The sequence below is a fragment of the Cervus elaphus genome, unplaced genomic scaffold (assembly GCF_910594005.1).
Source record: "Cervus elaphus unplaced genomic scaffold, mCerEla1.1, whole genome shotgun sequence".
Taxonomy (NCBI): Eukaryota; Metazoa; Chordata; class Mammalia; order Artiodactyla; family Cervidae; genus Cervus; species Cervus elaphus.
In genome coordinates, this window is record NW_025316783.1 from 3,850,828 (window position 1) to 3,877,067 (window position 26,240).

Below are 26,240 nucleotides of genomic sequence, written 5' to 3' on the forward strand. Positions count from 1 at the left end.
AACTATGTTAGTAGTTGTAAAGTATGTGACTTAAATTTTAAATGTCTGGATCACTAATAAACAGGGCTAAATTTTTATCACGGTATGCTCTGTGACACGCACTACGAATGGTCCACAACTTGCCATGAATCACTCTGCAGAAGAGGGACCACAGAGAGGAAAAATAGAGGCACAGCTGGCTCAAGGATCTGAATTGTTTGTACAAGGCAAACAAATGCCCCCATCTTGGAAAAGCCCCCTAAACCATCATGCTGGTTATGGGAGCTCAAAGCCAACTGCTGCCCCACATCTGTTTCAGGGACAGCTTCAGTCAATCCACCACTGCTCTGAAAACAGCTGGTTAAGTGTGTATAATGTAAGCAAACACAACCAGAAACTCCCCTCTACTTCTGTGTGGGTGTGTGTGCCTCTCGGTCATGTCCAACTCTTTGTGGCCTCATAGACTGTAGCCCACCAGGCTCCTCTGTCCATGGAATATACCAGGCAAGAATACTGGAGTGGGTTGCCATTCCCTTCTCCAAGAGATCTTTCTAATCCAGGGATCAAACCCAAGACTTTTGCATTACAGGCAGATTCTTCACCACTGAGCCACCAGGGAAGCCCTCTCTGCTTCTCTGGATACACACAATCTTGTTGCTGTTGATCAGTCATATCCTGACTCTTTGGACTGCAGCACATCAGGCTTCCCTGTCCCCCACCATCTTGTGGAGTTTACCCAAGTTAATGTCCATTGAATCAGTGATGCCATCTGACCATCTCATCCTCTGTCACCCTCTTCTCCTTCTGCCTTAAATCTTTCCCAGCATCAGGGTCTTTTCAGACCCTGAATATTCAGGACTGACTGCTTTGATCTCCTTGCAGTCCAAGGCACTCACAAGAGTCTTCTCTCCAACACCACAGTTCAAAAGCATCAATTCTTCAGTGCTCAGCGTTTTTTACGGTCCAACTCTCACATCCATACATGACTACTAGAAAAACCGTAACTTTGACTATATGGATCTTTGTTGGCAAAGTGATGTCTCTGCTTTTTAATACGCTATCTAGGTTTGTCACAGCATTTCTTTCAAGGAGCAAGTGTCTTTTAATTTCATGGCTGCAGTCACCACCTGTAGTGATTTTGGAGCCCAAGAAAAAGTCTGTCATTGTTTCCATTGTTTCCCCATCTATTTGCCATGAAGTGATGGGACCAGATGCCATGATCTTAGTTTTTTGAAATGTTGAGTTCTAAACTAGCTTTTTGGCTACTTCTCAAGAGACCCACACCTTTGTTTTTCTCCAGGCTCATCCCTGGTTCTATTCTGTTCCAGTAATATCATTTACTTGAAAGAGCTCCTGAGGAGCCAGCCCTTCTCTCTCTCAAGGTCTAAGTTCTGTTTACCCCTTCCCAGGGCCAGTGGCTGCCTCCCCAAAAGTGCTCCTGTGTGACAAGGCTGCACCTACTGTTGAGACAACCACGGACTCCTGAAGCACTGCCCTCAAGCTTCCCCGATGCAGGGCTCAGCATTTAAGGGACAAGATGACTCCTCCAGGGAGACAAATCCTTCTCCCTAGGCCAGCTACTCAAGGACAAGGAAGTCTCGGACTCCAGGAAGTTTAGCATCAGGCAAGCAGTGTGACTTGGATGGGTAACTCAACAGAACAACCAGCAGCAAGACCCAGTTTCTCTCTGCAAGATGGGTGTGCTTCTTTTCTTAAAGGATGTAAGAAACAAGGGAAAATATCTACTATATCTATCACAGAATCCTCCAGCACATTTACATAAACAGTTGACACATTTTTTAAATGCATCAAATGTTATCAAGATATAATTAATTCAGGGCTTCTCTGGGGTAGTGGTAAAGAATCTGCCTGCCAATACAGGAGACACAGGTTCAATCCCTGGCCCGGGAAGATCCCACATGCTGGGGAGCAACTAAGCCCGTGTGCCACAACCATCAAGCCTGTGCTCTAGAGCCCAGGAGACACAACTACTGAGCCCATGTGCCATGTCTACTGAGGCCCACGTGGTCTGGAGCCTGTGCTCCACAACAAGAGAAGTCACCGCAATGAGACGCCCGCGCATCGCAACTAGAGAGTAGCCCCTATTCGCTGAAACTAGAGAAAAGCCCTCACGGCAACAAAGACCCAGCACAGCCAAAATAAATAAATAAATAAGATTATTTTAAAAACAAAGATACAAGATTCAATTAAGTGGAAGAATTCAACACAATTATTTTTATCCTCTAGATTTCTTTTAATGAAGGAATACAAGGTTTCAAACACTGGATTATTTCTCCTCATATTCTTTAGTTTGCTATTCTGCTTCTTGTTGGTTTTGAGAATAATAAATATCAGTTTCATGGAGCCACATAAGGCCATCACAGTATAATCCTCTTCTGCATTTTAATAGAAATGCTTTCTGAAAAAATGGTTTGGATGTAATTCAGCAATTACAATGTCACACTGAGCACATTATGACAACAAGCTATCTTTATGAAGTTCTAACTTCTCCCTCCAGACCAGGAAAACATTCTAACATCAATGTGACCAGATGATGGATTTGCAATGATAACTTGGCATTTCGCAGTAAATGTTATGTCCAGGAAATTAATTACAAAGTGTGTTTCACTTACCGAATTAGCAATGGCATGAATGACTCTAGAAAATCCCACGGCATCATTCAGTTCTTCCTAATTTAAAAACAAAACAAAACACCAACTATTGAAATATATATGTTCCTTATTTGAATGAGTTCTTTATTGAATCTAAGCAAAAAAAAAAAAAAAAAAAACCAGAGACTGAAATTTTATATCCAGTTAGATGACTTTTGTTTGCTTTGAGTCCATCACCCCCAAACAAGTGTGTTGGAAATGATTTCTGCATGTACCATTTTTCTGTTTCAGAGAGAGGGCTGAGCAAGTGGCAAACTATTCACTAGTTACTAAGATAACAGTGCTAGGGTATACCCATCACTTCCAATCAACTGTTGAAATTTCCATATCCCTCAAGCTGCCTTGAGGGGCTTCCTGGTGGCTCAGCAGTAAAGAATCCATCTGCCAATGCAGGAGACATGGGTTCAATCCCTGGGTCAGAAAGATCCCCTAGAGGAAGAAATGGCAACCCATTCCAGTATTCTTGCCTGGGTAATCCCATGGACAGAGGAACCTGGTGGGCTACAGTCCATAGGGTTGCAGAGTCTGATACAACTTAAGGACTAAACGAGAAGTTGTCTTATAAACAGGGACTTTTAAAAGCTGCCACCTGCTGGCCAAATCAATACTGCATTCCATTCTGAGGAGAACCACTCAGACCATCTGTTAATCAAGAATTCTCTGATTTTTTTTTTTTTTCCTGAGTGAGTGCTTAGTTGCTCAGTCGTGTCAGACTCTTTTTGACCCCATGAACTGTAGCCCACCAGGCTCCTCTGTCCATGGAATTCTCCAGGCAAGAATACTGAATACTGGAGTGGGTTGCCATTCTCTTCTCTAGGGGATTGTCCCAACCCAAGGATCCTCCTGCGCTACAGAAGGATTCTTTACTAACTGAGCCCCCAGGGAAGCCCCCCCCACCACCCCGCTGTCTTTTTTCCTGGTCAAATGCATTTTTACAAAATTTTTATAGCATCACACTGAGACGCATTCCCACTCAGCTTCTTCTCTCCTGTCTTCTTCATGACGGTGCTTAAACAGACTCAATTTCTTTCCTATCTTGAAATCCCTTCCTTAACTCTAAACTCTAGAGAACCATTCTCCTTCTCCTTATCTCTTCACAGCTAAATTACTTAATGACTCTTCTCCTGGGATGTCCCTGGTCCAGGGGTTAAGACTGTGCTTCCATTGCAACGGGCATGGGTTCTACTCCTGGTCAGGGAACTAAGATCCTGCATGCTGTGTGGCATGGTCAAAAATTTAAATTAAAACAAAAAAAATTCACTAGGTCCAGTTTAATTCCCAGGAACCTGCAAGCCCCCTGCTCTCCCACTTCACCCTCACTGAAATTGTTTACCTCCTTAAACTACTCTTGAGTCTGAAAAGCACTGGTGGTTTTGTGGAGAAATTGGAACACTTGTACTTTGTTGGTGGGAATGAAAAGTGGTACAGTCACGTGGGAAATAGCATGGTAGTCCCTCAAAAAATTAAAAATAGAATTATCATATGATCCAGCAATTCCACTCCTGGGTATATGCCCCAAAGAATTGAAAGCAAGGACTCAAGAGAGTCCTTGACAACCATGTTCAGAGCAGCATTAGTCACAAGAACCGAAAGACAGAAGCAACACAAGAGTCCATAAACAGGTAAATGGACAAACATAATGTGGTATATAGAATATTATTCAGACTTCAAAAAGAAAGGAAATTGTGATGCATGCTACAATAAAGATGAACCCAAAATGCCATTACGCTAAATGAACAAAGCCAGTAACAGAAAGACAAATACTATCCAATTCCACTTATGTGAGGCATTGAGAGGAGTCAAATTCACAGACAGAAGGTAGACCGGTGGGTACCAGAGGCTGGGGGATGGGAGGAGTGGGAAGTTACTAGTTAATGGGTATAGCGTTTCAATTTTGCAGGATAAAAATAGTCTGGAGATGGATGGTGGTGATGGTTGTAGGACAATGTGAATGTACTTAACAGTACAGAACTGAACACTTCAAAATGGCAAAGATGGTAAATTTCATGTTACATATTTTACCAGAATTAAATTTTTTAAGACAATATTTTTTTTAAAAGAAAAAAAAAAAAAAAACCTGTTCTCAAAGCTAAGCCCCTCTAGAGGAGGGCATGGCAACCCACTCCAGTATTCTTGCCTGGAGAATTCCATGGACAGAGGAACCTGGTGGGCTACAGTCCATCAGGTCGCAAAGAGTTGGACATGAAAGACCATTTAACACTTCCACTTCACTTTCTCCTGTTTAAGGCCACTGGTGTCTCTTAGCTGGTTACTCTTCAGCTTAACTAGTCTTCCTGCTCGAAACCATTCTCCAGAGGACAACTAGAGTGAGGTTCCAACGTTAACTATGAGCATGCATCTGTAGGCCCATATCATCTCAACTTTGTTTTAGGAAAACTAGTTAACCGGGCCTGAATTTAGCCACGGTGAGATCACTTAATGGGCTGAGATGCTCAGTGACACAAAGTCTGAATGATAGCCACTAACTCTTGCTCTGAGATGGCTTCACGGAGGTGAAGACAGTCCACCACAATGCCACCCTCACTTTGCTGGCTACATCTAAATACCTACCCTCATTCTCTTTCAGGTTTTGCTATGAATTCAACTCTTCTATGGTAGAAAATGATTCACTAAATTGAATCTAACAAAAGCTCTACAATTCTCTTGGCATTTCTCACCCAAAGGAAATGAGTGTAGTTCAGTCACCTGTTCCTTAGCGTGTTTCTGCTGCTCTCTTCTGCGTTCTTCTTCATCTACTTTGCTGATAACAATGTATCGCTCTTTCTAAAAGACATAAGGCAGATATTCAATTTTCTGGAAGCTACCCGACCCGCCTCACCCTCTTGAAATTCAGGTTCTGCCACCATTAGAAGTTATAATTTTTTATCAGTGCACAGTCTTTCAGGGGAAAAACACATTCAAAGTATCTTGAAATGCCACCAAAGTTGAGTTGTTGCTTTACAAACTAGAACTCATCTCCATGTTTCCATGACATTTTCCTATGATTTATTAATTCACCCCAACAGAGTCAATTATAAATATCAAGAGACTGTGAGAGTAAGACACTCCATAATGGACACTAAGATGTTGTACTTGAACATGGATTTAAAAATAGTTGGTTTTAAAATAAAAATTCTATGTAACCCATATAAATTTAAATCATTATATTATATACCTAAAACTAATACTGTAAGTCAACCCTACCTCAATTTAAAAAATTTCTGTATTGTATCTTATTAACATAAGAGAAAAATCCTGGATTTTCCAGTAACTTGTCGGGTAACTAGCATCTTCTTTCTCACACTGCATTCTGGATCAATCAAACACCACAAAATCTCCTGTGTCAAAGTTTGAGATTTATCTTCTAGCAAGATTTAATACATAATCTCTTAATTATACATCTCACTTAAGAACAAGAACCAAATTCTTTTTTTTTTTTTTAAAATACTGAGTTTATTTCACATGTATATTTTTGTCTCCGCACCATTTCCATCTGTCTGACCACCACTACTACTATTCCTATCATAACATTCCATACATACTTAAAACCAAGCAAAGGGTGGAGTTCCATCTTTAAAAACTAAACAGGCATTTTGGACAACACATTCTTGGCAATGGAACGTGGACAACATTTATCAGACACGGTAGGAAAAGTTCTCACTCTGCATTATAAAAAGGACAGCCAGATATCAACTGTTACAGAAATGAAATAAATTCTAAAATTCTATAGTTCCGTCAAAGGAACCCACCATCAGCCCACCATTACCCATTTCGGTTCTATCACTGCTCTCTGGGAATACATGATGACAGCATGCTTATGCCCCAGATTCTAAAACCTAATTTTAGTGGCCCATGTAACAAGAAGCAATTACTCCAGGAGTACCATGCATACCAGCTTTCTGTGATGATGAGAACACGTACTAACATTTGCATGCTCTCAAGTTTACAAAGTTCAGTTCCATCCACTACTTTTTAAAAAGCCGTGAGACAGTAGAGCTCATCATCACCATGCTCATGAGTGGATTTACAAATGAGGAAACTGAGGCTGGCAGCGGGGAAATGACTTGTCCAATGTCACCCAGCTCATGCGTATGGGAGTCAACTCTGATTTTCAACTTCCTGATCTGACTGCACTTTGTATTTGATTACTATGGCACTGGTTCAGTGCATTTAATGTTGGCCCTGGATAAGCCTTGGGGTTACCTTTTCAGTTTCTAAAGTCTCAACATGAATGCCTTTGGGATACCTAAAGAAAAGAAAGAAAACGTGCTTATCAATAGATGAGATAATGACAGCTAAGACCCTAAAGTACTTTTAAAACAACTATATAGCTATAATTTCATTACATCAGTTTTATTAAGTATGCAATAAATATCACTACAGGAAGACTGTAGAGTAAGCCTATTCCATAATATTTCAGTTTCCAAATGTTTCCCTATCTCTGCTCTTAGAATACAGCAATGTATCTCATTTCAAATTAAGTTTTTAGGACTTAGACAGTTTCTGAAATGTCAGGCATCATATAATACAGTCAACACATTACTTCACAGTCAAATCTTGCTTCTAAATGTCACAATGCTTACTTCCTAAGTGAAATTTTGAAGGTCTCTTTAGATGGTTTGGGGCACACACAGGGGAGGTTTGAGATGAGTAACTCTGTGGTAAGCTTGCACAGTAGTTGGCATCTGCCAAGGAGAGGAATCTGGAATCCATAGGGAGTATGTTGCAAGGATAACATGAGAAGAAAGGAGCCTGATCAAATAATAATGGCCCTTTTCCTGGTCTGGTCAAAGTAAATTCACTGGCAGATTCTAACGAAAGAACAAGAACCCCAAACAAAGTCAAGTGCAAACATCCATCTCTCCAATCCTGACCTTCAACTGCTAAGTTAAGAGATTTACTTGAAAATATAACTAAACTAATGGAAACACCTCCAGAAAAAAACACATACAAAATTTTGGACATTATTTCAGGAGATTCACAGGCCTCCTGAAACCCACCCATGGTCTAATCCCTGCTTTAGAAAAAGCATTCACCTTTCATTTAATCTACTTTATTTCAGTATTTCTTATAAACAGCAAAAGTATGAAATTAAAAATTTTGTGTACAATGCTACTGAAATATAGTAAAGAAGGCAGCCTAATATAATTAAATATTTTAAGCTGCATAAATTAAATGACAAGAATCTAAGTAAAAATTATCCTGTTTCAAAAAAGAAAAACAAAGACCATTCACCTGAGTATTTCCCAGGTCTTAAAGCCAAACTTTATTATATACCTTCAAAGGTACTACACATACCTTCATATACCTTCAAATAATACTTCAATTTAGGATATGCCAAATCGATCATTAAAAGAAAACTGTAAAGCCTTTACAGCAGCTACTAAGAAGCAAGAGCAAATAAATTAAGCGGGTATTTAACTTAAGAAATTGGGGGGAAAACAGTAACAAAATGAAGCACTGCCCAAGAACACAGTATGGTCAAGTCACCAAAACCAGCAGAACATCAAAAATGAAATAAAGGCTAAAAAACTGCTTTTAATTTTTTAATCCTGGGTCCCTCACAGAGCCCTCATGTATAATATAAACACTTACTTCCAGCTCAAAGTCTGATAAATCAGTTTTCTTTGGAACCTACGAAAACAAATGAAAAGGTATTAATTTGCAATCATTGAAGCAAAATTCAAACTGACCAAGCACTGGTTGGGAAAGACCACATAAGTTTTAAAAGAGGCTTCATTAGAAGTGACAGTTAACATGCAAAAAAGAACAGAGAGGATGCTTGAGGTGGGAGGATTCCTCACCACCTTTCTTCATCAAAATGCTCTTTACTGGGACTTCCCTGGTGGTCCAGTGGTTAAGAATCCACTTTTCAATGGACAGGACTCGGGTTTGATCCCTAGTCGGGGAACTAAGATCCTATATGCCAAGGGGCAACTCAGTCCACACACCACACAAGCTGCGAGACAAGCCCGTGTGCCACAACTGTGTCCCGACACAGCCGAATCAATGAACTGAACGTGAAAGTGAAAGTCGCTCCGTCATGTCCAACTCTTTGCGACCCCATGGAACAGTTCATGGAATTCTCCAGGCCAGAATACTGAAGTAGCCATTCCCTTCTCCAAGAGAACTAATGAATTGAAAATGCTCTTTATCACTGCTATTATTATACTGCCTTTATAAAAGAGGCAGAAGTCCTTATCAAACCAAAATATTACCTCCTGTGGCTGTATGAACAGAATTTTAAGTAGACAGATGCATTAAAACACTTCTGTTGAAGCTAGTCACAAAGGAGAAGGAAGGAAAGCAGGCTGTTTCAATTACTGACTCTGAAACACCGATGCTTTTTACTGCAGAGAGAAATGAAAAGGACAGAAATAGCCTAACAATGGACTCTGGCTCTTCTGAAGTCTTTCTGTATGAAGCACACATCAAGGCTACAATAATTACGCACTCTTGAGCATGTCTTAAAGCAGAGGTGCATAACAGTTTTCTTCCCTCCAGGACAGGACAAAGCACTCATTCAGTGTCTCAATATACCATGCTCCCCACTGCGTTAACACTAAAGTTAGTGCTGAAATCTTGGGAACATACCTATAATAAAAAGACTATTTATGAATGTTTTTAAGAGACCAAGAAGAGCACATGCCAGAAATCATCTACCTTTCCCAAAAAAGAACAAGTGAAAATATTCAAGGCAACTGACCCAGTACATGGCTCTAAATCCAAGTTCTTGTCCTCTTCACTTTGTAATAAATCTTCTATTTTCTTTCTGAAGAATTAGAATAAAAATATGACCATCAGCATCATTAAGGAACGAAGTCATCAATCAAAAGAACCACCATACTCAAAAGCAGTAACATATGACAATGTAATTTTACCAAATCATAACTTTTTAGTTCAGTAAGGCTTAAAATACTTTACTTTGGCAGATTCTTTTTGTCATTGTTATTAATGAGTCAGTGACAACTTCTCAAGGATTCATTGATACAAGTGATTTACATTTTTACTTTCCTAGTCAAGTAGTTTTGTTATTCAGTTGCCAAGTAGTCTGTTGTTCAGTCGCCAGGTTATGTCCACGTCTCAACAACATGGACTGCAGCATGCCAGGCTTCCCTCTCCCTCACCATCTCTCAGAGTTTGCCCAAGTTCATGTCCATTGAATCAGTAATGCCATTCAACCATCTCATCCTCTGTCACCCTCTTCTCCTTCTACCTTTAATCTTTCCCAACATCAGGGTCTTTTCCAATGAGTCAGCAGTTATACTGATAACTAAACTAAGCAAAACCAGATGCTCCTCCCGTGGCACATTTGCTTGTCAGAACTTCACCACAACAGAAAAAAAAAAAACACAGATATGTTGCAATATCTGGATGGGCCTCTGCCTCTGGGGGAACAGTGGCTGTCAGGCCTGTGGTCCACACAAGAGGTCTGCCCCCTTGCCAAGGCAGTCTCAGGCCTGGTGACACATGGCAATTCTGCGCACAGTACACAAAACTCCATTTACAATTGACAGCAGATGGTTGGATGGCATCACCAACTCAATGGACATGAGTCTGAGCAAACTTCAGGAGACAGTGAAAGACAGAAAAGCCTGGCATGCTGCAGTCCATGGGGTCGCAAAGAGACGGACACAACTCAGCGATTGAACAACATATAACACAAACTCAGGTATGCCACAATTAAATCCTGCCCTCACATCACCCTCTGTGTGCGCTGTGTGTGGGTATCACAAGCCTGAGATACAGGCATCGATCCTGCCCCAAGACACACGTCTCATCGCACGTCTGCTTTCAGTTTAGGAACTTACACTACTTGGTCAATAAACTTCTTCTGATCGTCAGGAATTGTCACGGGACACTTTGAAGTGTTAGGAGACGTGTAGGACAGAGCACCTGCGCCGTTGGACTGCAAACGCTTCTCATCATACTGCTCTCTTAACTGTCTTTCTTCTTCCTGATTTAAGTACAGAATTCCTGAACAGAATTTTTAAAAGTGTGTATTAGCAGAAGTCACTGTTTATCATAAAAAATTTTGTAACAAACCACAGAGTCTAAAATACTTGGGAAAGACCATATTTGACTACAGCTCAAAAAAAAAAAAAAATCAATGGAAACAGCAAGTGATTTTGAAATGTATGTGTCTTATTTCATTCACTCCATGTGCTCATTCGTTCATTCATCTCTCAATAAATTGTAATTTGGCATGTACACTGTGCCAGGCACCATACCAGGTGCCGGTGAGCTAATGATGAACAAGGTAGATGCGTCCTGCTCTGTAGTGAAGGGAACAACCTTAGGACGACCAAAGAAGGCCACCAGGCAGGAGGACCCAAAAGGTGAGCATGGATCAGACACGCAGGAACTGGGGGAAGAGTATTTCAGGCAGGGAACAGACATAAATGCCCAGAGGACAGAAATGGCTTGGACTGTTCCAGAAACAGTTCCAGAGAAGGAAGCTGTAAGCAGGAGAACGGAATAATGTCAGGCTGCAGAGGATGGGGCAGGATTACACGGGCCCTTAGAGGCCACGGTAAGAATTTACTTATTCTAAGGACAACGGGATGCTGTTGCAAGGCTTTAAGCACAATAATCACATTATCTGCTCCGTTATTTTCATGTACTTTTTAAAAATTATTTACTTATTTATTTTTGGCTGCACTGGGTCTTTGCTGCTGCGCACGGGCTTTCTCCAGTTGCAGACAGCAGGGGCTACTCTCTAGCTATGGCAGGCACAGGCTCTAGAGCTCACTCAGGTTCAGTAGCTGTGATGTACGGGCTAGCTGCCCTACTGCATATGGAATCTTCCTGGACCAGGGATCAAACCCATGTGCATTGCAAGACAGATTCTTAACCACTAGACCAGCACGGAAGCCCTGCTCCATGTTTTTAAAAGACCATCTGGACTTCTATGAGAACTGAAGTAGGGAGGTCAGCCAGAAGGAACTGTTCACTGTGGTTGTCCAGGCAGGAGATAACCGCTTAGATCAGAGATCAGTACACCTTTCCTTAAAGAGACAAACAAGAAACATTTTAGGCTTATGGGCCATATGGAGATCTCTATGGCAACATGAGATCTCAACATCTTTGTAACATGAAAACAGCCACACACAGTGAGTAAAATAAATGGACACAGTTGTCCCAATAAAGCCAAAAGCTACCTCCTGGACATATTAAATCATCTAGGGATGTACATATAAATGAAGAGCTACAAATAAAAGGCTAAAGCTTAGGAGAAAGGTGCTGAGATACAAATTCAGGTGTCATCAGGATAAAGGGGGGCATTACAAGTCATGGGACAGTTAACAAACTGTGGAACCAATGATGAAGTTAGAAAATCATCATTTGTCAGCAGTAATAACTGTCTCAAGCAAGACTCATCAGTGGATGCTAAACCTAATTGAAGAAGTCTGATCAACATTCCAAACACCAAAAGCTGCACAACAATATGCATGTACTTAATACCAGCCAACTGTATACTTAGAAATGGTTAACAGATGACGTACTGTACGTGTGTTTTTCTAAAAGTAAACAGAAGAGCGATAATCATCAGTAACTCGGCTCACTGGTGTCACGTTCTCCTGATATGATGTACTGAGCAGCACGCATCTGCAGTGTCTCTGCCCGAGACGAATCGATGCCTCTGGACTTGGCCGCTGCTGCTAAGTCGCTTCAGTCGTGTCCGACTCTGTGCGTCCCCATAGACGGCAGCCCACCAGGCTCTCCCGTCCCTGGGATTCTCCAGGCAAGAACACTGGAGTGGGTTGCCATTTCCTTCTCCAATGCATGGAAGTGAAAAGTCAAAGTGAAGTCGCTCGGTCATGTCCAACTCTTAGCGACCCCATGGACTGTAGCCTACCAGACTCCTCCGTCCATGGGATTCTCCAGGCAAGAGTACTGGACTTGGCTGAGGAAACATCAAAAAAGTCCCAATCGAGGGGCATGCCACAAACTAGCCTCCGCTACAAAATACTGTCAAGGTACTCAAATCAAAGACAGACTGAGAAATTGTTCTGGATTGTAAAAGAGCAAAGAGATATGACAGCTTAAATGCAGCGTGTGAGCCCAGAGTGAATCTGGATGGGGAGAAGTTGTTTTTCTCTTTTACTCTAAGTAGCAAAACTTATATACATTAGGTTTGTAAATGAGGTAACAGTACTAGAGCAACATCCATTTCCTAATTTGGATTACTGTACTGTGTAAGAGAAGGTACTTGTTTTTAGGAAAATGCACACTGAAGTAGTTAGAATAAAGAAATGTCATGTTTGGAACTTACTCTAAAATGGTTTGGGGGGAAAAAATTATACACAAGCATGTAATGAGAGAAAGGATGACAAGGCAAACAGTATAATGCCAACATTCAGGAAACTGGAGGGCAGGTACCAGGAATTCTCTGAGGTATTTTGGCAACATTTATAAAGTCTGAGATTATTTCAAAATAAGAATTTAATAATAAAAAGTAAATAAAACCATGGAATATATGAGACTAACATTGAAGCCAGAGGAGACGAAACAGTCAGAATGGGGAGAAGTCCAGAGGGAGGCAGGAGGAAAAGCACAGAACGAAGAGTCTAAAAGCCAGGGGAGAGTGTCCAGGGGAGGAGGGAGCAATCGACCCAGTCAAATTCCGCCAAAGGCGGAGTGAGGACAAAGAAGGATCCACAAGGTGTGAGATCCTGGCAGTCTGACCCGACCTCAAGTCCAAGGAGGGCTGCGGACAGCAAACGGGCTCAGGTGGGTAAAGAGAAAACTAGAGGGGAAGAGGCAGGAATGGCAAGCGCAAGCCCCTCATTCAAGATGCTTTCCTCTGAGTGGGAGCATCGCAGGCCAGAAGTGGCGCTGGGGATGTGGAACCAAGTGAGGGGCGGGTGTGCTTGGTCAGTGTTATTCTGAGACAGACAGATCCCCACGGGCGTGATTCATCTTCACGTGCCACCTACTCCTTTGGTGGTCGGGTGAAATCTACAGGCCCCACCTCAAAATGACGTTTTCAAATGCATAAAATAAAATACACAAGATTATAAAGGAAAGTAATTATACTGAAATAGTTACCAAGAACTTTTTTTATATCTATGATATAGTAATGTAAGATACCAGCTTCCTGGTCAACACATTAAATAAGAAGACCTAACGGCAGGCACTTCCCCACTGGTCCTAAGACTCTGCGCTTCCAATGTAGGGGGCCCGGGTTCAATCCTTAGTCAGGGAACTAGATCTGGCATGCCATAACTGAGAGTTCACATGCTGCAACAAAGATCGAAGATTCCAAGCGCTGCAACTAAGACCTGGTGCAGCCAAATAAGTAAATTAAATACATAAATATTTTTTTAAAAGACCTACTGGCAGGTGAATTAATGATGGTAATTTCAAAGTACTGGCGAAGGTAAACAATATTCAAGATATCTGCCACAACAAAAATGCCACTTGAAGATACCTAGGATTTCACTGAGGACAAACTTCCTGCTACTGCTAAGGTGGCTGGGTTGTTGCCTACATTCCTAACAGAAGAAATGAACAAATTCAGTTCAAGGTTAGACAAAATATAGATGTCAACTCATCACCACCTTCCCCAGATTCAGACTCCAGAACTCACTCTATAGCAGGAAAGCAGCCTCTGGACTAGATTAAGGAGCTCTGCACTAAAAGACGAAGAACGCAATGGCACCCCACTCCAGTACTCTTGCCTGGAAAATCCCATGGATGGAGGAGCCTGGTAGGCTGCAGTCCATGGGGTCGCAAAGAGTCGGACATGACTGAGCAACTTCACTTTCACTTTTCACTTCCATGCATTGGAGAAGGAAACGGCAACCCACTCCAGTGTTCTTGCCTGGAGAATCCCAGGGATGGGGCAGCCTGTTGGGCTGCCATCTATGGGGTCACACAGAGTCAGACACGACTGAAGTGACTTAGCAGCAGCAGCAGCAACACTAAAAGAATGTTTACAAAGGTTGATGGAATGATCAGCAGAGAAGGGAAAACATCCAGCAGACAGAAGGGCAAACTGGAAGGGCCAGTGCCTGACACAGAGGGAGGGACTAGCCTTCTAAGGAACACCTGTAAAAAGGCTGGGCCCAGGCTCGGCGGGGAGACCTGTGGGTCTGGTGGTAAGAACACAAACTGGCTCTTGCCTGCTGGCTTCTATTTTCATTGAGTCATGACCAGCAGCTGAGAGGGAGGCCTGGAGAGAGAAAGTAAAAATACTGATATCGTAGAAAGTCAGAAAGGGAATTTCTAAGTCAGAAAAGTAGGATTTCTGAGCATGATGGAGTCCTTACTTGATGCTTGTGCTCATGCATTTAAAGTGACAAATGAGCTCAGGTATGTTCCATTTTACTGCAATACTCAGATGCTCAGGAAGAGAGAAAGTGAGTGATCAGAACCAACTAAGGCTGGGACTTAGCTAGACGAGTTCAATATGTGGAGAGGAGCAAGAGGAAGAAGAAAGGATAATAATGGACCAGGCGGACAAGGAGCGAAGTTAAGACCAGACAGTAGGAGGTAACTGACAGTGAGAAAGCAATGGAGATCAACCAACTGCTGAAATGAGGTAGCCAAGTGGATGTGAAGGACGAGAGGAGGCGCTGTCAAGGAGAAATGATGGAGGTGGGCACAGTTCCTCCTGATAAGACCCATGATGCCACTAAGGGAGTGGACAGCTAAGGGGAGGCAGAAGCGAGGACTGCTGACCCCCTGGGAGTAGACACGACAGAGCTTTTGCAGGTGCTCCATGTGGATGCTGGAGTAACCCAGAAGGAGGAGAGAGGTAGGAATAGAGAGAAAGATGAGCCAAAGTCTAGGCTTCTGGTGTCCTTGCAAACAGAACCTAAAATAATTGAGGCTGGGGTGAAGAGAGGGGAACATTTGCAGGAATGCAGATTCCACCTGGAGGTTAAAGAGCATAAATTCAGGTGTTAGACAGCCTGCACTAGAATCCCAGTTCTATCACACCCAGGACGTCAGCAGAAGGGGGACGGCAGAGCTGGTTACACAGCCCTGGGAAGAGCCGTGGCTCCTGAGAAGAACTCAGCTGGACTGAGGTGGAAGGCCTACCGCCCGGCTGCATAGACAGCTGAAACCATCTGTGCTTGGGAGAATGGTGACGGCAGTCACCTGGTTCCACTTCAGACAAGGAAGTCAGAGGTATGTCCAAGGAGGCTGCCAGGAGGAAAGGGTCTAGCATGTGCAAACCCTAGAGTGCAAAGATTTAATAAGGAAGAGGAATAAAGGTCCGGGTCAGATTTAAAGCACAGGGATAAGAGTCTCAGTAATAACAGATGGCCTGGGAGCCCTGATGCAGTTGTGACTAAAATACTTCAAGGTCTGACTACAAAACTAGAAAATGAAGCATCCTTCATGAAGCTGTTTCTCTCCTTCTATGAAAATAAAACCATCAGGCTGGAAATTACACATTCATAGGAATCTGGTTAAAGTAGTTCCTTCAAAACATTTCTGCAATAAGACTTCCCAGATGGTCCAGCGGTTAAGACTCCATGCTTCCAATGCAGGGGGCATGAGTTCGATCCTTGGTCAGGGAACTAAGATCCCACATGCCAAAAAAAAAAAAAAAAAACTGCACACATTCCATCATAGTACTCTAACTATATGTGGAATTTGTATTTTATAGTGGCTTTCAGAGTCAAGCATGAGCCACAGGAAATAAAATTACTTTGTTATACCCAAATTGTGTTACCCAGCAGGTTTACCCACTAGGTTAAGCAGTTTGGATTCAAAAATTTTTTTAGCATTTCCAAATATCAAAAGCACCAGTAGATATGAGGATGCAGCACCACTGAAGCAATTAAACAACCAACATGACATGGTCCTAAAGACCCTACAAGGAGATCATGCTGAGGGAAAGAGATTGTAGCTGAAGTCTATGTTCTGGAACCTTTGCTGAGAAATATCTCCTTCCCTACCTCACTCAGTAACACATCCACCATGGGAAAGAAAGCAGTTTAAAAGAATAATTAAGTGAAAAGTAGCTACTGACCTTAGAGCAGCAGGCACTTAATACTGCTGGGAACGACAGAGGCTTTCCCAGGCACTTTTAGGGAAGTAAATGAATGGAGGAAAAAAAAAACCACTCTGATGTGCTTGAACGTCCAGTGTTCATTAATTAAATATTTAACAATCACCTCTCTGAGGGATCATGCCCTACGCTGGGGACAAGGACTCGGACTTGGTCCCCCCACCCCACCAGGTTGCTGGTCAGCACATCACCCAGCAAGTTAGCCATCAGAACTGAATTTTTTCTTCCAAAGACCATCGCAGTATTACTGAAACATGGCCGATTATGAAAATGCGACACTGGACCACTTGTCTCAGTGGAAGACAACAGGGACACATACCCCACAGGGAGTCTGCCAGGCGACTGAGTCACACCAGTGACAGCACAAGCCCCACCCAACGACTCTGGGGGCTCGAGAGGCCTCATCAGAGCTAAAGGAGGCAGCAGCGCCTCTCCTGTGCCACTCATGCTGGACCAGGCCTTCAACAGCGGGGCACAATAAAAACTCTAACGGCTGCACAGGCTGGAATGGAAATCCGAGACCCTGTCTCAGACAGTACGCACAGAGAGATAATTCTCAACCGAGTCCAGATTTACAAGCTCTGAAGAGAGGTCACGTGTAATCTTACCGTTGCGAAAAACCTTATTAAAATCAAATCCTTGGCTTGCTAGAAAGTCAATGCTTGAGCTCTGAAACAAGAGTAAATAGAACATGCATTTCAGTGATGTTCATGGCAGGTGTGTGAACATAAGCAGAGAAAGAACTCTGGGGAGTAAACGAAGGCAACCAGGCAAGGGGGTAGCATGCCACGGGTCAGAGAACAAGGGGCTTCTACTCCACGGCTGCTGAACTGTCCATTCATTCACTTCAACTATCTGGGCTTTTCCCTTATAGTTTGTAAGACAAATATCCTTTGTTACCCAACATTTAAGAAAATCTTACTTGGTGAACATATATTCTCCCAAGAGGCAGGAAACTGCTGAATAAAAATTAAATGTATTTCTATTATCTCACCCCAGGTTCAAATTTAAGGGAAAAAATGTGCAAATTATAAGGTATCAATATTCACTTCAACTTAGATTCTGGAAGCCCAAAATCTTAACTGGATGTTCTTTACATTCAACATCATAGTACAGAAAAATTCCCAGTAAAGAGACTTACTAAACACATATCTCAAAGTCAAAATATATACGTAAATGTAGAAAAAATATCAAGTAAGTAATTATACACAAGAATGGGAACATTTTCACAAAGTCCTTACTCAACTGACTGAAGGTGGGAAACTTCACTGAGCTTCTCTAATTTTATTTTCGTTTTAAGTCAGAACCGCCTTGTCTAACTCAATGAAACCATGAGCCACTCTGTGCAGGGCCACCCAAGACGCAAGGGTCATGGTGGAGCGTTCTGACAAAACGTGGTCCACTGAAGGGAATGGCAAACCACTCTAATTTCTTGCCTTGAGAACCCCATGGACAGTATGAAAACAGAAAAAGATACATGACACTGAAAAATGAAATTCCCAGGTCGGTAGGTGTCCAATATGCTACTGGAGAGAAGTGGAGAAATAACTTCAGAAAGAATGAAGAGACTGAGCCAAAGAGAAAACAATGCCCAGTTGTGGATGTGTCTGGTGATGGAAGTAAAGTCTGATGCTATAAAGAGCAATACTGCATAGGAATCTGGACTGTTAGGTCCATGAATTAAGGTAAATTACAAGTGGTCAAACAGGAGATGGCAAGAGGGAACAGTGACATTTTAGTAATCAGTGAACTAAAACAGACTGGAATGGGTGAATTTAATTCAGATGACAATTATATATACTACTGTGGGCAAGAATCCCTTAGAAGACATGGAGTAGCCCTCACTGTCAACAAGAGTCTGAAATGCAGTACTTGAGTGCAATCTCAAAAACGACAGAATGATCTCTGTTCATTTCCAAAGAAAACCATTCAATAACACAATAATCCAATCTATGCCAGTAATGCTGAAGAAGCTGAAGTTGAATGGTTCTATAAAGACCTACAAGACATTCTAGAACTAACACTCAAAAAAGATGTCCTTTTCATCATAGGGGACTGGAATGCAAAAGTAGGAAGTCAAGAGAAACCTCGAGTAACAGGCAAATTTGGCCTTGGAGTACAAAATGAAGCAGGGCAAAGGCTAATAGAGTTTTGCCAAGAGAACACACTGGTCATAGCAAATACCCTCTTCCAACAACACAAGAGAAGACTCTACACACGGACATCACCAGATGGTCAACAGCAAAATCACACTGATTATATTCTTTGCAGCCAAAGATGGAGAGGATCTATGAAAGAAAGTGAAAGCAAAGTCGCTCAGTTGTGTCTGACTCTTTGCAACCCAATGGACTGTAGCCCACCAGGCTTCTCAGTCCATGGAATTTTCCAGGCAAGAGTACTGGAATGGGTTGCCATTTCCTTCTCCAGGGGATCTTCCCAACCCAGGGATCGAACCCGGGTCTCCCACACTGCAGGCAGACACTTTACTGAGCCACCGGCAAGCCCAGGAGAGGCTCTATAACAGTCACCAAAAACAAGACCAGGAACCAACTGTGGCTCAGATCATGAACTCCTTATTGCCAAATTCAGACTTAAATTGAAGAAAGTAGGGAAAACCACTAGACCATTCATGTATGACCTAAATCAAATCCCTTACGATTATACACTAGAAGTGACAAATAGATTCAAGGGATTAGATCTGACAGACAGAAAGCCTGAAGAACTATGGACAGAGGTTTGTAACATGTACAGAAGACAGTGATCAAGACCATCCCCAAGAAAAAGAAATGCAAAAAGGCAAAATGGTTGTCTGAGGAGGTCTTACAGATAGCTGAGAAAAGAAGAGAAGCTAAAGGTAAAGGAGAAAAGGAAAGATATTCCCATTTGAATGCAGAGTTCCAAAGAATAGGAAGGAGAGATAAGAAAGCCTTCCTCAGTGATCAATGCAAAGAAATAGAGGAAAACAATAGAATGGTAAAGACTAGAGATCTCTTCAAGAAAATTAGAGATACCAAGGGAATATTTCATTCAATGATGGGCACAGTAAAAGACAGAAATGGTACAGACCTAACAGAAGCAGAAGATATTAAAAAGAGGTGGCAAAAATACACAGAAGAACTATACAAAAAATATCTTCATGACCCAGATAACCACGATGGTGTGATCACACACCTAGAGCCAAACATCCTAGAATTCGTGATGTCAAGTGGTCCTCAGGAAGCATCACTACGAACAAAGCTAGTGGAGGTGATGGAATTCCAGTTGAGCTAGTTCAAATCCTAAAAGATTATGTGTGAAAGTGCTGCACTCATTATGCCAGCAAATTTGGAAAACTCAGCAGTGACCACAGGACTGGAAAAGGTCAGTTTTCATTCCGATCCCAAAGAAGGACAATACCAAAGAATATTCAAACTACCGCACAATTGCACTCATCTCACACGCTAGCAAAGTAATGCTCAAAATTCTCCAAGCCAGGCTTCAACAGTATGTGAACCATGAACTTCCAGATGTTCAAGCCGGACTTAGAAAAGGCAGCAGAACCAGAGATCAAATAGCCAACATCTGTTGGATCATCTAAAAAGCAAGAGAATTCCAGAAAAACATCTACTTCTGCTTTATTGATAACACCAAAGCCTTTGACTGTGTTCAGTTCAATTCAGTTCTGTCACTCAGTCATATCCGACTTTGCAGCCCCATGGACTGCAGGACACCAGGCCACCCTGTCCAGCAACAACTCCTGGGGTTTACTCAAACTCGTGTCCATTGAGTCAGCAATACCATCCAACCATCTCATCCTCTGTCATCCCCTTCTCCTCCCCGCTTCTATCTTTCCCAGAATCAGGGTCTTTTCCAATAAGTCAGTTCTTCACTTCAGGTGGCCAAAGTATTCAAGTTTCAACTTCAGCATCAGTCCTTCCAATGAATATTCAGGACTGATTTCCTTTCGGATGGACTGGCTGGATCTCCTTGCTGTCCAAGGGGTTCTCAAGAGTCTTATCCAACACTACAGTTCTAAAGCATCAATTCTTCAGTGCTCAGCTTTCTTTATAGACCAACTCTCACAAACATACATGACTACTGGAAAAACCACAGCTTTGACCAGACGGACCTTTGTTGGCAAAGTAATATCTCTGCTTTTTAACATACTAAAAAGAAACTAAAGAGCCTCCTGATGAAAGTGAAAGAGAGAAGTGAAAAAGCTGGCTTAAAACTCAACATTCAAAAAACGAAGATCATGGCATCCAGTCCCATGATTTTGGACTCCAAAATCACTGTAGATGATAACTGCAGCCAATTAAAAGACACTTGCTCCTTGGAAGAAAAGTTATGGCTAATTTAGACAGCATATTAAAAGGCAGAGATGTAAAATAAATAAATAAATAAAATAAAAGACAGAGACGTTACTTTGCCAACAAAGTTCCATCTATTCAAAGCTATGGTTTTTCCAGTAGTCAGGTATGGATGTAAGAATTGGACTACAAAGAAAGCTGAGTGCCAAAGAATTGATGCTTTTGAACTGTGGTGCTGGAGAAGACTCTTGAGAGTCCCTTGAACAGCAAGTCCAAGGGAGATCCAACCAGTCCATTTGAAAGGAATTCAGTCCTGAATATTCACTGGAAGGACTAATGCTGAAGCTGAAACTCCAATGCTTTGGCCACCTGATACGAAGAACTGACTCACTGGAAAAGACCCTGATGCTGGGAAAGATTGAAGACAGGAAGAGAAGGGGACAACAGAGGATGAGATGGCTGGATGGCATCACGACTCGATGGACATGAGTTTGAGCAAGCTCCATGAGTTGGTGATGGACAGGGAAGCCTGGCATGCTGCAGTCGATGGGGTCTCAAAGAGTTGGACATTCCTGAAGTAACTGAAGGTAGAACAGTTAAATCTGACCCTTTATAGAGCAGCCCTTCCTCAGTCGCACTTGATGTTACACCATCAGTCTAGACTGAGGATGCTCTGCCAGTTCCAATAAGCTCATTACCATATCCACTTTAGAGATGCTGCTGAAGACAACGTCGTCTACACAGAGGGCTTCCCTGGTGGCTCAGATGATAAAGAATCTGCCTGCAATTAAGGAGACCTGGGTTCAATCCCTGGGTCAGGAAGATCCCCTGGAAAAGGGAATGGCTACCCACTCCAGTATTCTTGCCTGGAGAATTCCATGGAGTCTGGCAGGCTACAGTCCATGGGGTCACAAAGAGTCAGACATGACTGAGCGACAAATACCATGATAACAGAAAGGGAAATGTCTTGGGGTCTCTAATCTGAGGAAAGCTGAACTGGTCCTAAGTCCTGGTCCATTTTGATCCTTTGGACCACAGAACTGACCGTGTGTTTCCCCCTTGTCTTGGCTGGTAGGAAGCTCAGAGACAAGCAGGTAAGACTTTCTTTGGCATGAATTCTGTGTTCTAATCATAACACAGTAATCACACCCTCATTTTTCTTTTCTTCCAATTTTTCACTTACTTATTTTTAATCTTAGGTTAAAAGGTTTTATATATTATATATACTTTTATGTACTTTATGTATCTTTATTACTTGACACCAGTTCTTTTAAACTATGAGCAACCTAGTCAAATATACATGGGTATGTGCATGCATGCACACACACACACAGATACAGACACATCATTTTCTATCATGTCCAGGTTTTCTGTGATGTGAAATAAGCAACCATTTCCCCTATATCTTCCTTGTTCATCCTGTTCTGAAATAAGACCCAGTGCCTTCTGACTTGGGCCACAAGCCCCTCTACCTTCCATGCCTGAGTACTCTTAACTCTGCTCCCCTAATACCCATCACTGACAGAGACAACAAAAGATGGCTTATGGAAAGGCGTTTTTACCCCTCCTATCACTAGACTCCATCCTAACTTTCTTCTTTAAAAATCAGAGTCAGAGATCACGCATCCCCTTTTTCAAGCTATTTATTTTCTACTCAAATAATACTCTTTAGACTGCAAAAAAAAAAATGTACTCTATGCCCCTGAATTTAAAGCCTCTTAAAATGGTAAATTTTAGGTTATGGATTTTTTTTTTACCATAATAAAGAGAAAACACTTCAAACCAACAAACTTTATTTATAATATACTAAACACTATCTTTGGTTTGTTCTAAATGTACCATTTTCAGGATTCAAAAGATGAGCATAGATATTAGAGAGGACAATTTGAGGCATCTATCAAAATTTTAAATCTATAAGTTCTATGACTCATCAATTCCCCTCATAGGAAAGCTATCCTATAAAACATTCCTGGAGTTCAACTTGAAACTTAGTCTGTGACAACCTGGAGAGGTGGGATGGGGTGGGGGAGGAAGGGGAGGGAGGTGCAAGAGTGAGGGGACATATATACACTTATGACTAATTCATGTTATTGTACGGCAGAAACCAACACAGCATTGTAAAGCAACTATCGTCCGATTAAAAATAAATTTAAAAAATAGCTTAAAAACATATGTTGATTCGGCAAAAAAAAAAAAATTTCCTATATACAACCAAGACACATGCACATGGACACTGACTATAGCACTGTTTAAAATAGGGAGCCACTGGAAAACTTTCCAATTCCAATTAGATAAATTATAATACACCTGTATTATGAAATATGAAGACATTGTGTTAAATGGAAAATGCAAGTTATTTAAAATATGAATGTTATGATTCTGTGTATATTAAAGCAAAAAACTAAAACTGTGTTTGTGTGTGTGTGTGTGTGTATATATATGTAAACACAGGAGCATATGTATATATGGCACAAAAGGAGTGAAATGGGGAAAGAAGTGGCATGGGGGAAGAGGGGATTTAAAAACAACATTTTTTACTCTATAGACAGCAGCAGTGTTTTGACTTTTCACGGCCATGTATGTATTTTCTTCCATGAACTCCACTACAGATGTTCAGGCAGAAAAAAGAAGAACAGAAGAAACAGGAAGTGAAGACAATGAAGACGCCTTGCAATTCACCTGGACGGGCACGCGCTGCAGGCGTGTGCATGGCTCTCAGGGCGTCATTCCTCCACATCCTGCCTAGTGTGCGTGGCTCACTGTGTGTACAGATACTTAGTTTTCACACAGCACAGAAAGTTGTCTTGCCCCCCAATTTTCCCTGCTTTAAGGATAATAAAAGCTTTTCAAGATCAATTTTTCACTAGACACAATCTTCACCCTACTCGCCGACTCTAGAAGCTAAGTTCCTTTAAAGACGCGACTCTGCTGCAGGCATAGATTTTTAAACAAGACAAAATCCACCTTAGATGGAGGACCAGAAAAAAATCCAAAGATACTATCATTTACCTTATCCATACAATTGCCAAGTTTACTTACTGAGTCTCAACCTCTTCCCTGCCTTTGTTTTTCCAGAACAGAGAACTGCACCATTTGAGCCCATTAATCTCTGGCCTGTCTTCAAGTCTATGATGTTTTTCCTTTTTTTAAGGAGTGGCTGGCTATCAGGACTGCATGAAGTGTTCCAGGTGTAGTCACAGGATGATTTTGTGTGATGGGTAGGGTTCTTCCGACCTGTCTCCAGTTGTGTTTGTGTTGGTCTTTTAGAACATACTGTCATCCCTAAGATGTCTCACTGCCACTGTGTGCATTTGATTAATTCCTGGCTAAAACCATGGAATCCACTTTAAGGAACTGTCTTTTCCTGCTACCACTGGAAAACTACATCCATACAAATGTCCAAACTGAACCTATCTTTCTCAGAGAAAATTTACAAATACCATTTAATGAAGTATTCTATACTCATGTGACTGGTAAATAGCTGTTAAATGAGGATGAGACGGTTGGATGGCATCACCGACTCAATGGACATGAGTTTCAGTAAACTCCAGGAGTTGGTGATAGACAGGGAGGCCTCACGTGTGGCAGTCCATGGGGTTGCAAAGAGTCAGACATGACTGAGCAACTGAACTGAGCTTATTGCAAAGTAAAGAAATATCAACTATGGTTTATCTGCTAATTTAAGAAAAATACTGGATACAAGAGTAAAATTACCTTCTCTCCAGCTCCTGACATACAATGAATGCTGCTTCATTTGTTTACATCCTGCCTTATTACAGAGAGAATCTGACATGACTCAATCACTCAGAAGCCTACCCTCCAGGCTTTCTTAACTGCAGTACTACTTAGATGCAGGAAAAGGGACAGATGGGAAGACTCAAAGGAACTAATGTTACTCCAGGGAGAGAAGCTCAGACATAAGATTATAAGGAAGAGAAGACCAAAACTCAGGTTTCATCACATATCCATATGATAGACACTAATTCACACTGTCCTTATCAATAGAGATCAATGATCTCCTTATTCGTTAATCAGATTATTAAGAGAGCAGAAAGGGGAAGCTGACATTCACCGAATGTCCACCAGATCAGCTACAACTCTGAACTGGCTGTTCTAAAGGGGACCCTCCCTGAATCCTCACCTTGGCTCATAAAGTCAGCCCTTTCCTCCTCAGGAGGCACCAGTGGTCTTTTTCTACCCTCTTTCCTAACTGGTAAGCTTGGGAAAAGAAACCGAGCACATGTAACTTAGCCCCTTCTGGGTTCCCTAGTGGCTCAGACAGTAAAGAATCTGCCTGCGATGCAGGAGACCTGGGATCGATCCCTGGGTTGGGAAGATCCCCTGGAGGAGGGCACAGCAACCCACTCCAGTATTCTTGTCTGAAGAATCCCATGGACTAAGGACCCTGGGAGCTATGTTCATGGGGTTGCAAAGAGTCAGACACAATTGAGTGACTATACTTTCACTTTCTCTTTTAGGTTTGCTCTTTTCAAAGAGCATACACACATACTCTGCTCCTCCAGAAAATAAAGGTCTACCCTTGAAGAGGCGTGCAGTGAAAATGGGGTTGGGAAAAAAACCTGCAGGTCCTAATCTGTAGGTTCAGTTCAGGGGTAAGACAATAAAAAACATCCCCCAAAGAGCCACAGTACGAAGTCATGGTCTCAAATTCAGCTCTACTTATAATAAAGTTCATGTTCCCATGTCCCTCTGCCTGTCTCTTACATCTTATTCCTTAACTCACTCTCAGGTCAAAGGAAAGATGAGAGTATAATTTATTTATAATCCAAAAACTGAAGGTCAGTGAGGTAAAGTGATTTGCCCGAAGTGCAAAGTTGGTCATAGAACCAAATTTTAAAGAGAATTCTGATTCCACGTTTCCACACAGCTTCATCAGGGATTCGTAACAGAAAAAAAAGGAACAACAACTCAGTTATACTACTAACCTGACAAACAAATTTGACATCTGGTGAGGATCTATTGAAGGGTTTCGGGAAAACATAGAAGTTAAAAGACTTCGTTATATACCTGGGGAAAATAAGATAAAAGGAGACTTAGGGTGTTATATTATGCCATGACAAAAGAATTCCCACCACTTGTTAAAACAACCTACTTTGAATCTGTGTAGTCATACTTAAAAGTGCAAAGGCCAAACTGAAACAGCAAAAAGTCCATGGAATGCTGGAAAAGGGAAATAAAATATCTGTCAAAACAATGCTGTATAGTCGACATGAGCAACAGTATTTGCAATCAGGTAGGTTTTCTGATTAT

General features: G+C 41.8%; 1 pseudogene; it reads right to left on the minus strand.

Moving 5' to 3' along the window:
- LOC122691402 overlaps positions 1-26,240 on the minus strand; it is a 193,642-nt pseudogene that overhangs the window by 163,592 nt on the left and 3,810 nt on the right.